At 35.3% G+C, this 15,313-nt stretch overlaps 1 protein-coding gene across 11 annotated transcripts in view; it reads left to right on the top strand.

Moving 5' to 3' along the window:
• Positions 1-15,313, top strand: part of ARID1B (AT-rich interaction domain 1B) — a 269,374-nt gene that overhangs the window by 160,369 nt on the left and 93,692 nt on the right. The gene's annotated exons all lie outside the window — the stretch shown is intronic.

The following is a 15,313-nucleotide window of genomic DNA, read 5'->3' as shown; positions in this document are numbered from 1 at the left end:
ATTTCCTAAAATACTAAACTTTGGCATTTTTTCTTTTTTGCAATTTCATTTAAGCTTCTGGTTTTAATTTGTGATCCTCCTATAGCTGCCCAATTTCTTTGCAGTCTCTTTATTTTCGGACTTATCTTGTGCAGTGGAGTTGACAATCTCTTTGTGTCAGCAGTTTATGTTCTGCATTTCTAATGAAGGTTGTGTTTAAGCCCCGGTCTGCCTTCTCTTACACGGACAGAATGTTGATAAATGAGCTTTGGTGCTGATGGGAGCTCTGAGTTTTGACATTGACTGCTAGGTATCTCTCAGGAGCTTGCTGCAGAAGTCAGGAAGTGTGAAGGTCCATTTTAGACTACAGCTAGCTACATCTCTTACGTTTCTTTTATTTTTATAGTTTTAAAATTGCATTATCATATGACTGCTAAATACTGTGTACAAATGCAGTTTATGTACATTTTATCCTGTAGGAAAATGTGCTGATTGGAGTTCAGAAGCCGCATATATTTAATTTAGTTTCATTTTAGAGCTTTTGTCTTTTTGACTAAGTTGGCCTTTCATTTTAGATGTTTTATTTCTGCAATTAAGATATTTTCTTTATACAAAAAGAAAAACTTTAAAAGAAAAAACAAAAGTAAGTCAAAGTTTATCTTTTAAAATTGTTACCATACAAAATAAAAATTGTTGTCTTTATGTTTATATTTTTTGAGCAGTCTTTTTTTTAAAATGTATTTATTAAAAAAAAAATGAATTTATTAAAAAAAAAAATATAAAATATAGGATATAACTACAGGGGAGGGGGAGGAAACTGTTTTAGAAAACGAGATGTATATTCATCACCTTGTATCTGGGCTTCTAACATCTCTCTGTAGAAAATGGTCCCCAAAGAAAGAATCACTTGCTTTACACCTGGTGGCTTAAATTGAATCCTTGCATCTATATTAGCAGGTCTAGCCGCCAACAAACATACGCTTATCCAGGCTCAGGCTGTTTTAGGTATAGAACAAAAAACTGCATCTTCCCAATAACCAAATATTAAAAGAGATGGGTTATATGGTATAGCATAACCTGTTATACTGCCCACTCATATTAGTAATTGTTGCCAGAATTCCGCAATAGGAGGATAAAACCATAAACGGTGTGACACTGAACTAGAGAAACAATCACATTTAAGACATTGTAAATGCCAATCCCTGGTTTGGTGTCCACTGGTGGATGGCGGGAATACTTTGTATGCTCTGTGCATTATTATGAATTCGGATTCTTTCCATATTTATTTTATCATACATTTCTAACCATTAGGTATCCTTGTTTAGCATGTTCCACCATGTCTCGATCGGGAAAGTCTCTTTGCCACATTTTTACTGTAAAGACAGATAAAGGCTTTGTGAAAGTAGGCAACAGATAGGCATAAATATTAGTAATATTTGGAGGAGACGACGATAATATGTTGTCAAAATCATTAGATAGCCACCACATGGTTACTAATTAAAGAACATAAATATGTTGTGTATTAGCTATAATATAATAGATGTAATACCCTGGCGGGAATACCATAAATGGCCCTCAGATACAGTTCAGATACAGCATTCTAGTGGGCCCTTCTGTATGAAAGAGATCCCCACATCGCCTTAGACCTTTTTTCTTCTACGCCTCGAAAGCCGCATGATTCTGGGCCTGCGGAAACATTGGATTGCCACATTAAAGGAAGGTATGTAGACAGACTCACAGGCAACTTAAATCTCTTTCTACGTTCCTTCCATGTGACCAAGGTATCCTGAACCAGAATGTTATCTTTCAGGGAGGATGGAAGAGCAGATAAAATTACAGTGCAATAAAGCACATAAATTCCAGGGATACGCCATCTCACCTTCTAGTTTCACATTAGGACAGTAGGAAGTGTCCCTGATCCAGTCAACTACATGTCTGGATATACTAGCCAAATGATATATTCTGACATTTGGGAAACCAACCCCCCCTTCTGTTTTTGGCAAATACAACTTGATTTGATTCTCGGGCGTTTACCATTCCATAGGAATTTCATAGAAGCACTGTTAAGGACATTAACATCGGCATGCGTCAATAACGATGGTAAAGTCTGCATAGGTTAAAGCAGCTTAGAGAAGGACACCATTTTGATTAGGTGACAATGACCCAAAAAAGAGAGGGGCAGATTTTCTCAAATCTTTTTGTATTTTAGCTGTTAAAAGCGGGTAGTTTAGTTGATATAAAGAGGACGATATGCATCCTATGTGTAGCCCAAGATAAATTATATTATTTTTAGCTCTTTTAAATGGGACCCGGTCTCTCCAGCTGTTATCTACTCATTTGGAGAAGGATAAAGGAAGGATTTCACTTTTCCAAAAAATAATTTTCAGGCCTGAAAAACCACCAAATCTAGTAAACAGAGCTTGTATGATAGAACTCTCCAGCGGAGGATTGGCTGTAAAAATCAATATATCCTCTGCAAAAAATGCAGTTCTTAGTTCACTGTGATGGACTGGAATACCATGCAGGAGCGGGGTATGATCCAAATACCTTACTAACGGTTCCAATGTCAAATTGAAGAGAAGTGGAAATAAGGGACAACGCTGTCTGGTCCCCCCATGAAGAGCAATAGGGGGGGTAATAATCAAGGTGTCTTGGTGTAAATCTTGGCCGTGGGTTTTGGATACATAGCTGCAAAAAACCTAAGAAAAAGATCCTGTATTCCAATATGTTCAAGAACTGAAAAAAGCCAGGAAATATTGATATTGTCAAAAGCTTTTTCTGCATCAATCGTGATTATAGCCATTGAAAAGCCTTTTAAAAGAACAACTTCCTAACCAATGATACTTTCCCATTTCCTTTGTTGGAGCCAATAAAGTACCTGGTTCTCTCAAGTATTGGAGGGGACAGAGTGGTTTGTGACCTCTACCCTTCCCTCTAGGTTGCAGTTTTTGAATAGTGATCAATCACCTTCAATATGTTATAGGTTGTGTACTGAACTCGAGGCTCAAGCCTTTCTTTTGAGACCTTGGTACAAGATTTTTATGAAATGTTACCTACAAGGATTAAAGCGTCCCAAAATGTTCTGCTAATATCTACATGAATCATGTTGTTTTAATTTATCAAGTAGCAATATGTAGGACAGAACCTTACATATTGACTCAAAAATCAAAATTTACAGTTCCTATAGCAGTAAATAGAGATAAACAGGCTGATATCACACTAAGTATAAGAAACAAGGAGAAACCCAGCCCTTGATACCCAAGAATATATTGTTACTACTCATATACCCAGGGTGTCAGATTAAAGCAGTACACACAGTTCACTATTTATGTGTGCCAACACTATAAGGGTTGATTTTGGCTCCAGTGTGTACCTGCACCTCACCCAAGTCTTGTAGTGGACAATAAAATAAAAATATGACAGAGTCTTTAATAAAGCTAAGAGTACATTTAATTTAAATTAGTATTGAATAATTCTGTCTAGTTTAGGTTCTTCATAGTAATGTTTTGGACAACATATTCATCTTTCAAAGTATATAAAAATAATAGTTATATGGGCCAAGTCTTTTACTCAGTGGTACAGTCATAGTAAAGAGTTGATCTGATCTCTAAAGCTTCTAAGTTTTGTGCACTGCTTTATAGCTTGTATAAATTATAAAAAGACATTCTTGTAAATTGCCTACTATTACTCATCCGGGAGCAGTAATATCTTTAATACTCTAAGTAAGCAGAGACAGTGTAACTTTTTCGATCCTTGAGAACAATATAGCTGAACTGCTTGTCTACGATAGCTCCTCAGTTATGTACTATACCGTGCAGGACCTATGCCAACTGTACTTTGTCAAGCTCAGGGATTTTGCAAGAAAATATAAATCAAAACAGTTTCTAGGATTTATATCGCAGTTCTCAGAATCCCCTGAATAAATTAGATCTTTAGTTTGGCTGAATAAGGTTTATACGTTCGGCAGGGCCATAAAATAAAATATTTCCACGCTTTGATTACTGCAGCTATACCCTTTAGACCTGGATGTGATATGACAGTGTTCCCTGAACAGTGTAACAAATTTGGAAACAAATCAGTTCCTGGAATCAAAACACATAAAAATACTTGTATGCCAGAAAAGTCTTTCATTTATTTATGTTTTTAATTTACTTGCATTGGAGATGTTCTAAAAGTAATATTAACAATGGCTTTATGGTAGTGTCACACTGACCTTCATGGGACTGGTGTGAAATCTGGATTGCAATGTCCATAACACAACCCACCCAAAACGGATACTTTATTTCTTGGTAGATGACAGAGATCGAACAATTTCCTGACAGCTGAGATATTTTATATCTCTCAAGGAGTCTATTAGTGTAATATCTGTGCCTTGGTTGCCAAGTTTCTACACCTGGCCAACACAAGGAGGTCTTATTATTTTTTTATTAGTATAAAGATCTCAACAGGAAGTGCCAACACATACAAGGTGAACTGGAACACCTAAATCTTCCAGGTGGATTTGGGGTCTCCATCAGGTTTTACTGTTGGAATACACAAAATAATGACTGACTCATTGCAACTTTTTTAATATCTCAGCACATCATAATTTTATATTTTTTATTCCTTTTTTCAGTTTTGATATTTGGTTTGTAGGAAGCATAGTATGTCTTTTTGTTATTTTTTTTTTTTTTTTATTTTGCATTTGTCCAATAGGAGACTAAGGCCCTATTTACACCAGTACAGTGTGTTAATATACACATTATTATGCTTATATGTTAAAAGAGCCAAACAATTTTGTATGAATACCAAAACTGGGCATGCACTTTTTTTGTTTTAAAATGCAATGAAGGACAACATAGTACCCCATATTTCAATGTTCTACATTGCAGATGCATTCAAAATAAACATCACCCCAATGTACCAACATAATATGTGACTTACTGCATATGTTTAAATTAGTTTTTTGTTAAAAAAATATACATTCACAAAACTGGGTCACTACTATAGAAATTGTCACATAGTAGTCATTTATTGCAGAGTAATCGGTATTGCCCTACAGTCTAAATCCTTAAAAAAAACAAAAGAAAAAAACATTTCAGGTAATTTAGGGAAATATGCTTATATAACTATGTGTGTGTTCATTTATAATATATATGTGTGTGTATATATATATATATATATATATATATATATATATATATATAGACACAGACATGAGCAAGGCTTGTCAGAACGGCCACTCTGATTTTACCATACAAGTTTGCCTGGTTGGTGATTAGAGTAGCTTTCTCTCAATTATGCTGTGATTATTCTGCTGCACTCTAATTGACTGGGGAGATATGCTAATACCTGTCATTTGGGATGATAAAAGATGAACGGAGAATGCAATGCATTATTTAGCTGGATGTGTGATAGATGAGGGATGTGCAGAGTGCTTTAATTGCTGAGAAGAGAGGTTAAGCCGAACGAAAGAATGAATTGGGAATGAGCTTTCTTGCTTGCGAGTTTGGTTAAAAATGAAAATAATGGAAAATATGCTTCCAAATTGCTCTTTCCAGTAAAAGGACACAAGAAACATCACCCTGCGTAGTTTGTTTTTAAAAGTTTCATCATAATTTGCTGTTACAGTGCTAGGAATTAGCCTGCCTTGCTTTCATGTTGTTAGAATAGCGCAAAAGGCAACAATAGAAATGTGCAGAGGATTTAGATTTTTTTATTTGGCTTTTTGAAACATGTTCCTTAGTTTGCATTTAGCAGTAAAACATGGGGTTGAATATGTAAGGCGGAAATCAGGGAGGATTTACAAGACGAAGAATAATTCATCTGTTTACTCACTAATAAATCAATAAAGCCCCTTTCAAACCTATGCATTGTCATAGCACTTGGGTAAACAACAGGATTTAACAGGAAAACATAGGTTGGGTTAACATAGGTTTTTCCATGAACTACTGCATTGTGGTGGCACACATATAGTAGCTGGCAACACCTCCACCCTGCATATAACTATAGTACATATTTACAACAGAACATTATGTCTATCATTTTTTTTCTTTGCCCATTGAGCTCATGCACCCCTACAGATGCCAAAGTTCGATGGAGGACCAAATATGCATATTTTAATAAAAGTAATACACATAAGTGCTGGAATTTAACTGGCTCTTGCAGTCTCCTATGTACTAACATCAGGTAAGGGATAGACACAATGGAGAGCCAGTTAGCTATTTTCCAAACACATGCTCTGATTGGAGAAGACAGCAAAGTTATCACCCCATTAATCATGTATAACAGAGGATTTAAACAGCTCTTCCAATATATCTGTATATCTGTAACAGTATATATTTACCAGTGTAAGTAATAGAGAGAGTTTTTATTTTATGCCTGCTTGAGTATTATAGTGCCCTCATCTTTCATTTAATAATGACTGCATGTACTTGCATAGTTTTCCCAGATGACGATTTGAAATAATTCGTGAACACATACCCTTTTTTATCAATGTTAGTGATACATAAAATAATTTTAGAGATTTTGGTATTAACAGTTATATTCTAAAATAATCTATTTTTGTATTCATGATTTAGACATGTGCATAAAAATCAGCTTATGCCCTGGTGTGTCTTATTTCATGTGTCCTGTTTAACCAGAAGAGTATGATATTTACCATTCCAGACTTAGAGCAGCATCAAATTACCCTCCTGTTGACACCTACAAGAGGTGTTCAGATAAGAATATTTCAATCCGATACCACTTTATCCTCTTCAGTCATCTCCAACATAATGTTGCTGTACATCACATTAAACCACACTGTGCTCCAGACACTTATTCCTGCACTTCTGTAACAGTGAATTAGACTCAGGCAACAGGATCAACACATTTGCTCAATTATGGTCCTGCATTATTAATTCTTACCAAGCTAGCGGCTTCCCAGCGTAGAAGCACACTTGTGATTTTTTTTCTGATGTTATCATAGACCTGCTGTGTTGCCATTACTGTCTGCTCAAATTCCTTACTTTTACTCAAAGGTGACCTGCATTAAAAATCCAATTTTCGGCAGGTGCAGCCTCACAGCTTAAAAGTCTAAGAAAAGCAATCCCATTATACAGCCTTAGCATCTTAAACTCTTGAGTAAATGTTTATATTTGATGCCTCTTTTATGTTCCAGAAAATAGAACCAGACTGAAGATAGTGTATAGGATGATTGTCATATTTAAGTGAATGCTATAATTATGGCTAAGAATAGAATTACAAAGATCTTTCAGGGGTCAAAAAATAGAAGATTGCCGGGCCTTTTCTTTTTTCACAACCATATGCAGAACAACTATAAAATTTGGCGTAATTTTATTTGAACAAAATTATAATTTAGTGTGACAGCTTGTGGTAGAATCAGCTAAACTTTTCTTCTGTGGTCTAATGCACAATGCCAGTAGTTAATACACACAAATGTATATAGAAAAAACACAGTGATGCATTTGCAGCACATGAGTTTTCACATGAATGAACACAGTCTAAACACAGACATGCTGATCCATACAGAGGTTGGACAATGCAGAGTGAAAAATGCAGTCTTGTGTATGGTAATGTTCTGCCTGCTATGTTGCCTGTATGATCAACCTGTAAAGTCGAAACTCAATTGACTTTACACACCATTTCAGACTCTAAGATGTGGAGTTCCTTCTTCTCCACAACTAGCATGACGCATTGCCCTCAAAGGTTGCAAGTGAATGGTGACTTGGGCATATAAGTCTCATTCTTCCTGCTGTTGAAATGTAAGGTCTTAAAGTGGACCTGATGATCAATACACTATCATGTATATCCTGATGCCTGTGCAGTCCATGTGTTAGAAATGTCTACAACTTGGGTACAATGTTGCAGTCTAATTACTAGAAGATTTATTAAAGCTTAATGATCCAGCAAACCTGGAATGGATTTCTTAAAAGAAATGTTCTATTTGTTAGAAAAAGTTTTCAGTCCTGGACCAGATCCATTCCAGGTTTGCTGGATCACCCAGCTTCACTGATGAAAGTGTATCCTCTCCTAAGTCAGGCCCAATGTTTACTTTGCCTTCCGCAGACTGATCAAGTCATCTCTGCCTAGCTAAAATTACTTGAATAGAGCTTTGGGCTGTCTTTTTTTTTTTTTTAAAAGGTAGTTTTTTTAAATGTTATATTTATATATATATATATATATATATATATATATATATATATATATATATATATATAATTGATAGACTGATGATAGTTTGATGGGTAAATCAAACACATGAAAGGGAATCCTAATTAAAAACTCCCATGTGCTCCCAAAAGGAGACATCCAAGTGCTTGGGGGTTGGTTGGATGGTTAATGTCCTTTACCATAAATAAGCCAATGGATCCCTGTCTGCCTGTTAATACTCTAAAACAAATACATTTATACGATATGGACAGATATTTTTATGATTCTGGTCAATCTATGGTATGGATGGTGTAAATACAAAAATAATTTTTTTTTCAGTTTTTTTCATTCGGTCACAGTTAGTATTATGGCATTATACGCTGTGCTTTTTTACTGTAATGCTTTTTTCCTCACAAATTATTTTGGGAAGTTATTTTTAATGTGTTTGATATATTTCTGTATTGGAAGCACTTGCAGAGAAAATGCCTTTATTGGTTTAGCACTCTCTATTTCCAACCACCATAAACTTTACATTGCTGGCAACAACGGAGAAATGTTTCTGACCGACAAAACTAAAAATAAGTGATAAGCATCTTTAATACATCTTTCAATCATAACAGCAGTTTTATTTCTTGTGTTATTAACTCCTGAGGCTTGACTGCTGAGTTGGAGATGTAATTTCTTGCTGTAGACTTTTCTTACTGTGCACTTGATGTATTTGTGGGGTGGGAGGTGATGCTGTACATTTTGTAAGTGTTCATTAATTTATTTATTTGGCTTTGCCTATTTTATATTTTAATGTCATGCAGCACAAATGTGTTTTTATAGAACTTGTGAGCTTTCTATTGTTGTTGTGAAATGGTTATTTTGTTTTGTGTGTTTTACTAAATAATGGTAAAAAGCTTTGACTTTCAGTTTAGAAATTAAAATAATTAGTAGAATTTAGAAATTGAAAAAAAAGAAAAGTGATTGTCAAGTGTTTATTGCCAGGTAAAGGTATTATACGTTTAACAATCTTATAACTGCAGAAGGCTGCATGACTTGGTTGCATTAATAGTGTACAGATGTATATTTTTAAACATTTTTTGCCTTGGAATTTGCTAGAGGCAAATATGTCTGTTGGATGTTTTGATTACATTCTACCAGGCTAACGAAGAAGATCTTCCATGGAACCACTAGAGGGATGTTGGCACAAAACAAGAAAATGGCTGTATTTTTTTTTTTTGTCTGACATTTTTTTTGATTTAAAAAAACTTTTGAAGCTGAATTAGCAAACAATTATTTGCAGAAAAGGATCTATTAAATTAGCAGTTTTGTATAATGCCCTGTAAATTAAATAGTGAAAAACCTCATCTCACACACCTACATTGTCCTCACAGTAGTCGGTTGTCCTTCAGTACCAAGCTTAAAAATTTCACCTGTAAAATAAAGCTGTTTATTGCTTTATGAAAACTTAAAAACTGCAAAAATCCAGGCATAATTCACAAAAACAGACAAATCCAGACTGCCATGTTGGACCTCCTGATGAAAGTGCCTGGCTGTGCCCTAATTAAATTTTAACCACAGATACAGAACAAGTGTTTTGTAAAGAGGTGATTGTAGTAGTAATTCAAAAAAGATGGTCAAGAAGTAAAAGCGCCAACTGAGTTTAATAGTGTAATTTATTTTTATTTGCCAAAATTGTCATAGTAGTAATCCAACATGCTCATGGGTTTAACAGCCCCTCTTCTTCAGGGCAGAATAAAAGTCTAGGTGATTCACTAGACCAAGATAAAATGGATAGAAAAGAAGCTAATAATATATAGTAAGCCATTCATACTAACTAGAATTCTCAGGAAAGTGGAACTGAAATCTGCTCATTGGTACACACAAGATAGAAATAATTTATATTACTTGAAACTCATCACATGTTCCCCTTTTTAATGGACTTCACGGTAGAGAATTTTAATTCAGTTTTACTTTGGTAAATCCTGACGCAACAGGACGGATGGAGTGATTAATTTACAGTAGAGGACGGTTATTGCGAAGTTCAACATAACACTCAGAACTTGGCACTTAATTATATGAAGAAGCTTAAAAATAATCATAGTATTTTTTCACCATTAGAATTTTTTTTTATGTAGCCTTATTCGGTAACATATCTCTTACTTTTTCCTTACTAGTTCTTTAGATGTAGTAGAAAAAACTTTACTGGAATAGAAGGTTGCTTTTATAGTTCGTATTATGAGGAAATGTTGTGAGGAAATGTAAAAAGAATTGGAAAATATTGAGTAATGACCGGCTGCTTGCTGAGTCATTTTGTAACTGTGGGAAAAATTACTAAATTGTATTTTCATTCCTCCATTTGGTAAAAAAAAAAAAATCAAGATGTGCCTAGACTAAACAAGTGATTAGCAGACAAAACAGTATATTTTATACAGTAAAGTATGTTGGATGTTTTCCAGCCAAGCCCAATATCTTTGAATTCATCAGGTTATATCTCTATCATCAATGCATCTTTTGATGGCACACACTCCGGAAATGTTCTCTAGTATGCTGATTTATTGCTTGTTTACAGCTGGATGTATGTATAGGTCATGTTTCTTGCATACATTGTTATCAATATTACCAATTATTTGTTTTAATGTACCCGTTTATCTAAAAATATATACCCTCCCTTTCATTACCAAGGACAACAGAAAATTCACATTCCCTGCATCGGGTATCCATTGGCAATCATAAAGGTATTTTGAGAAAGTAGGGTAATAGAAATACAAAAATGTGTGTGTGTGTATATATATATATATATATATATATATATCCCTTCCCCTCTGTTGTTTGGGTCATACAACACAATTTAAATCATTTAAAAACACAAACAATATAAGTAAATATATTGCTAACTTAGAACAATTACAGAGATTGTAAACCTTCTGTATTACAATAGCATTAGGTGGTTGAGGCAATGGACAAGGTGAGTATTTACTTTACTTTTTGCAGATAGATCCTTTATTCACTGCCCTTATGGACCTGGTCTGTATAGCTTTCAAACATGCATTGAGTTTCCTTTGGATTTTAGCCAATTCTTCCAAAACCCAATCGCCTACTGCTAATCTGTCTTCTGACTAAATTGGTCCTAGAGCAGCGATCGCCAACCGGTGAAGGACCCCGCGCACCAGCCAGAGCCGCGGACCATATCTCCTTTACAGAGCTCAGGGCAGTGAGTGGGTAGTGTCTCTGGACACAACACGCCCACTCTCCCATCGCAGGCTCAGATCTGCAATGGGAGAGTGAGTGGGTTCTGGCATCATGACTTCACTATGGGGAAAGGTTCTTCCCCTTTGAGAGACACACCGCTCTATGTGAATGCACAGTCCAGAGCCCGTAGGTTTAGTGGTCTGTAGGTCCACAAAGGTTGGCAACCACTGACCTAGAGTGCATTTGCGTGTGTTTGTGTGAATGTAGTAGGGACACTAGATTGGAAGGTTTATATAGGAGTAAGCACTGATTTGCCTTGTTTTATGTTCACTCTAAAGCAAATCGTCTTATGTCAGTCTTCCATGTAATTGTTTTATAGTAATCTGAAAATTCTTCCAACAATTGCTTGTTGTAAACATTCTGATATGAAAGACTCAGGTCTCAATTGGATAATTGTTTTGGAACTTGCACCTTCAAAGACCACTTAACAGTTCTATCTTTATAGTCTTCGTTTCAAAATCCAACATTATGTATGTTAAAACATTGGCTTTGTCCTTGGTGAGGAATATATATAGTAAAGTATTTGATAAGATATACGAATCCTGCAATAGGCTTTTTTTTCTCATGTGAAAACACATTAACTTAGCAAGAGTTTTCTACCCTTTCAAAGTGAATTAGTCCTTCACAGTAAGCCCTTCAGTTAGAAGGATATTGTTCTTGGCAGGGTGCTCCGTTTTCTAATTACTAGATTCCTGCCTTAATTGCAATTATTTGGACACCCAGGCAGGCGGACCTTTTAGGAATGGAATGTAATTAGTGGTCAGAAGGCCTTGCAGTCTGCTTTGAGAAGGTTCATATAGCACAGACAGACATTATGTCTAACAAAATCTTTTTTTTTTTTCTTTCCTTAAAATATTGCACACAAGTATGTCTCCAATTGTTACCAATAGAAATATTTTCAGTTGGAACTTCCAAACGTCCGGTGGAAGATACATGCATATTTATTTTAAAATGATAGTTGAGTATGTATTTGGTAAGCACACATTTAGAGTGACATCAGACCAATAATTCTTGCCATTAACAGGATTAATTGAGAACTAATTACATATAAAATCACTTTTTCACTGGCCTCACAGAGATATTACTTCTTTAGTGGTCCTTTGATAGAAACCGATATTTTGATGCATTTTAGGCCCTTAAAGTAAAAAAATTCACTAGGTTAAGTGGCCTAGGTGATATGTTCCCAGCAACAGAATTGCCTACCTAAGAACACCTTTAGAGTTAAAGCGGAATTAAATCTAAATATAAAAATGCAAGCAGGCTGTTTTTTTTTTTTTCAGAAGGGACAGTCTATGTCCCTTCTGCAATAAACAAACCTACCTGCTTGTTCGCTAATATTTAACTAAACTCTCCTCCCCTCACTTATTTGCTGGCACCCTAAAACATTTGGATTGACCAGGTCAGATTGATGTAATTCCCATGCATGTTAATGGAATTTCATTCATTCCCAGCAGTTAGGTATGCTGAGATCAAACACTGAGCTACACATGCACAATATAAATATATAAAGTTGAACTAAATTGACAATAAAAGCACACTTACCTTCAAATCCGCAGATTCCTTGATGGCGTTGCACCTTCCCTGGATCTGTTCCTGCTTTGTCCTAGAATTCTTCTTCATCCCGGCGCTTAGTAAGTGTTTAGCGCCGCCATGTTCATTAGTCTTTTCCAGTCTTTTTGCTACGTCACTGGATCATGCACTGCGCAGATGCAATCGGGTAACTTAGCCTACTGTAAAGGTAAAAAAAGAGAGCCCATCCAACTGCACATGTGTGAGATCGGCATCTCTTTCCCAATAGTGGGAAAAAATGCCCTTATGCGCATGCTCAATATCGGGCATGAGCAGAAGGACCAGACAGAGCCCCCCAGGATGCATGACGTAGGTATCCCAGGAGGCTTTGCACTCCTATTGATTCTTAATCACTGCAGCAATGAAGACTTAAAGAAGCTGTGCTGCACCCTGTGCTGCAAAACAAGAAACAATTACGTTTTTACTTTACATATAAGGGTTGTATACCCTTTTATGTAAAGTGAAAATGTTGAGTTTAGGTCCACTTTAATAAAAGTATGTACATTGCAACAAGCTTTTTGATAATTCCACCTCTAAATGAAAAAAATTCTATCAAATTGACTCAAAAAAGAAAACGGTATGCATTCCCTTTAAAGGTTTATCTTGCATATTATTTTAATTTTTATATTTTACAAAAGCCATGTCAAGGTACTTATGTTTGAGGAAAGTATTGTGTTTCATATATGCCAGAGATCCTGCAGAACTGAAGTAGTTTTCCAACCTAATCCAAAACTCTCCCCCCATAATACTATTCAAAGGAATGACATGGAGTGTCTCCCACTCACATTAGTTCAAACTGAAAAATGATGCTGTTGTACTTAAATGGGGAATAAAGTTTCTCTGAAGAACAGGCTGTGCACTCTATGTCACTTATTGACAGTCTGAAAATAAGAAATGGTGGAAGATGAAAGGGTCGCTTCCTTCTTTCTATTATTGACCAGTAAAGCTGCTTTGTTCTGCAGCTAATCTATTTAGAAACACTTAAAACACTAAAGAAAGGACTTCCCAAAGCTTTCTGGTAGATCTAAATAAAGTTGCTAACGTTTCTAAGTGTTAGGTGTTCTGTGTGACCTTTGACACCAATGAGCCCAGTTTTTTTTTTTTTAAATAAAAGGGTTAAGGAAGTTGGTGTTCAATTTAAAAATTCCCTTGTTGAATTGATTTTTGTTAGTATTTTTTATTGCATTATTGTTGAGTTTTGTGTCTGAATAATCTGAATAAAACACTTAACAGTGCTATGTATTACTGTTCTTTAAACTTTAAAGCATCATGTATTTTAGGTTTAAAGGTTGTTTAAGCTGAAACTATTTACTTACAATTTTACATTTTTTAATTTTCCATAATTCTGAAAAGTGTGTTTGTTTTTACATGCTGCTCTGCTTTCCATATAAAGGACAGCTTGGAAATTTAGTGGGACCTTTTATGACTCCCCAACTCACCCATCTCCAGCCCAAGCATGCTGCAGCTCCATGTTTCTGCTTATAATAAATATATTATATATAATAAATATATTATATATAAATATATATATTATATAATAAATTAGGCTAAGTGGTCTCAATTGCTGAAATAGAGGGGGGATCTTCCTATGGTGACACGTGTTCTTGGAACAAGAGGGGAATTTTGCTTTCTTTTAAATAAATGTAAATTAAATATAAAATCTTTCCAATAGGATGCATACCACACAAAAAATATTAACATTATTATTATTAATAACCTTAATTTACAAAGTACCCAATGTACAAGTTATTATGCAATAAATAGGGATTGCAGAAGACAAACCTGCTTAGTCAAGTACAGTCAATTAAAAAGGTGGAGGAGAGGACCCTGCCCAATGGAGCTAACAATCTTAAGGTTAGGGAAGAGAAGTAGACAATGAGGGTTATGGAATGGTGGCAAATAAGTGTTGGGTTAGGAGACTGATAGATGGATAGGTAAGTTTTGATGGGTTTACCTGATTTTTAAGGATCTTTTTTTGTTTGTTAAGTAAGAGTAAGCCTAATAGGATGAGAGAGTTCCAAACAGTGGGGGCAGCTCTAAAAAGTCTTGGAACCATTCATGGAAAGAGGCGTACTTAATGCCTGTCTATTTGATTTCTTTAAAATCACACAAGATACAGTTAATCACACCCTTTTTGAGATAAACATGGAGGCTACCATTGCTGACCAGTTTTTATATGAATGTTGTTTACCTTGCTTTTCGGTGCCTAAAATCCATGAAGTTCAACAAGCATGGCTATAAGGATTTCTGCTCTGCTCTTCTAGTTCCAGGTGCATTGACACAAACATTCTCTATCAGCCTTGTATAGATAGGATTTATACCCCTGTTAGTGTGGTACTATGGCTAACCACCCAAAGTTGAATGGGGAGTATAAACCTGGGCCTGACAATTGTAA

This window comes from Pyxicephalus adspersus, chromosome 4, assembly GCF_032062135.1.
Source record: "Pyxicephalus adspersus chromosome 4, UCB_Pads_2.0, whole genome shotgun sequence".
NCBI lineage: Eukaryota > Metazoa > Chordata > Amphibia > Anura > Pyxicephalidae > Pyxicephalus > Pyxicephalus adspersus.
Note: the sequence above shows the minus strand (reverse complement) of the source record. Positions and strands in the feature narration are given on the sequence as shown.